We start from the raw sequence: 2,170 nt of genomic DNA, 5'->3' as shown, positions 1-2,170 counted from the left end.
TAGGACAAATGACTCCATGGTGCTCGGGTTTGTTGCAAACAAAACATTTGTAAGGCAAAGCAGCCTTTAACCCAGGGCATTCCAAAGAACCATTTCCATGATTTAGGCATCTATTGCACAGTCCTAACTGAGCTGCTCTAGCTTTCCTATGCTCAAGGGATTTATATGAAGTACACTTCGAACTAGCATGGTCGGAAGCGGGGCAAAATTTACATCTACTAATAGACTTCTTAATGGGATTAGAATTGGCCTTAAAGGAGCTATCAACTCCCTTACTGGAATCAACTGGTTTTTTCAAGGAAATTTCCTTGAAAGCAAGGGAGCTGGTAGTAAGGCTTCGTTTAGGTTTGACACCAAGATCATCTGATCCCATTTTATGTCTAACCAAAACTGACTGGTAAACTTCCTTGAGATGATTAAAATTGGGGTAATTAGAATTAATCACCCGAGACAATTCAATTAGAAAAAATTTAGGCAATTTCATTAAGATTAATTTACTTATCAAGAGGAGGCCCTCGCTTCCTGGCCTAGTGAAATCTACCCCAATTCCCTTAAGGTCTTGTAGCTTGGAATCTACAGACCTAATGTAACTTTCAAGGTCTCTCAAGAGTGAGACCTCCGGTGCATTAATAATGGAAATAAACACCTTATCAAGAATTTCTTCCTTGTTGAAATACAACTCATCAAGAAGAAGGAAAGCAGAGTCAAAACTTGAATCATCCATTGGTAAATTCTCTACTAAATGGAAAGCCTCCCCTCTGAGGTATCCCTTCAAATAAATTAACTTCTGACTATTAGTCAGATTGGGGATACCAGCTAAGGCATTCAGAAAACCCTTTTTAAAGTTTAAATAAGCAAAATGATTGCTGGAATTGTTCTCGAAATGTTGAAGAACAATAGGAGGAAGTTTTACAGAATTATCAGTGGACTTGTTTAGTTTTTCACCTATTTTATATTCAAGAACTCCCCTTAACTCTTGTCTCCATTCCTTATAAGGAGACAATACAAGAAGAACGGACAGGCGGTAAGCTCTGGATTTCTCAATATCCTCGTCCTTTTCTTCTTCGGGGAGCAATTCGTGAATTTCCTCGTCAAAATCTTATATTTCTGAGAGGAAATTCTCAATCTGAATTAACATATCGTCAAGGACGGAAATAGATAAAGAGTCAGATTGTGCATTAAGAGCTTTAAAGTCCTTAGAGATAAGCCCCTTTTTATGAGCTCTATGTCTTCGGAGTTTTTGCAAAACTTCCGAATCGGACAATGTCTTGTCGTGGCTAGCCATAACGACGCCAACCCAAACAATTCGTCACAAAATACACGGGCAAAACAGTCGTGCCGAAAACCGTTTTATAGACTAAGCACAACGAAGATAGAAATTCAGAAAAAATCATTAATTTGATTTAAATACGAGCTTAAATTGGATAAAGGCAACAAATCAAAAGAAACCACGACAATATAACAACAGAGGCCACCAAGAATAGAGAACTATTCGAAAATTTCCGAATGTTCACGAGAAAGACAAGGCACCAAAGCCAGCAAAAAAATTCCCGAAAGTTAATAAGGTCCTCAAACGAGGAAATTAATAAAACCGAACAAACGCGGTATAAAGAACAGGAAACCGGACTTCGTAACCACACACTATCGTAACCTTAATAAGCGCTTACATAGCGGCTTACGACACAGAGGGGTAATAATTTAATGTCGAAATCGACTACTAAAGTTAAATTTAAATATTTACGTAAATTTTCAAATTCCGAGTTAATAGACTAAATCCGAGAATTCCGATTGTTAGAGAAGACTTATGATATTGTAATTAAGTGACTTCAAATTGAGAACGTTAGAGAACTTACCTGGTCGAGTTCTCTAACAATCGTCGGAACTGAAAGTGTATTCTTGAGGCTTCGATCTAATTGTAGAATTCCCTTGCCGAGGTTTATTTGTTGCTTCTGGTACCAGAGCTGAAGCTTGTCTGACGTTCAGTTCACTAAACGTAGTCTCGTTCGGCTGGAATTCTTACGAGCTCGTAAAACGGCTCCGAAGCCACGGGACAACTAATACTTTAAGTTCTCAGTTCCCGATTTGTGGTAGGGGTTGCGTGGATCAGATTTTTGTGGTAAGGCAGATATGTGAGAAAGCTTTAAGAGGTAAGGATTTTTTTTTTCTTTAT

The sequence above is a fragment of the Oratosquilla oratoria genome, chromosome 17 (genome assembly GCF_046742065.1).
Source record: "Oratosquilla oratoria isolate Oo_2021 chromosome 17, ASM4674206v1, whole genome shotgun sequence".
Lineage (NCBI taxonomy): Eukaryota > Metazoa > Arthropoda > Malacostraca > Stomatopoda > Squillidae > Oratosquilla > Oratosquilla oratoria.
The sequence above is the reverse complement of the archived record's forward strand: the minus strand, read 5'-3'. Positions refer to the sequence as shown.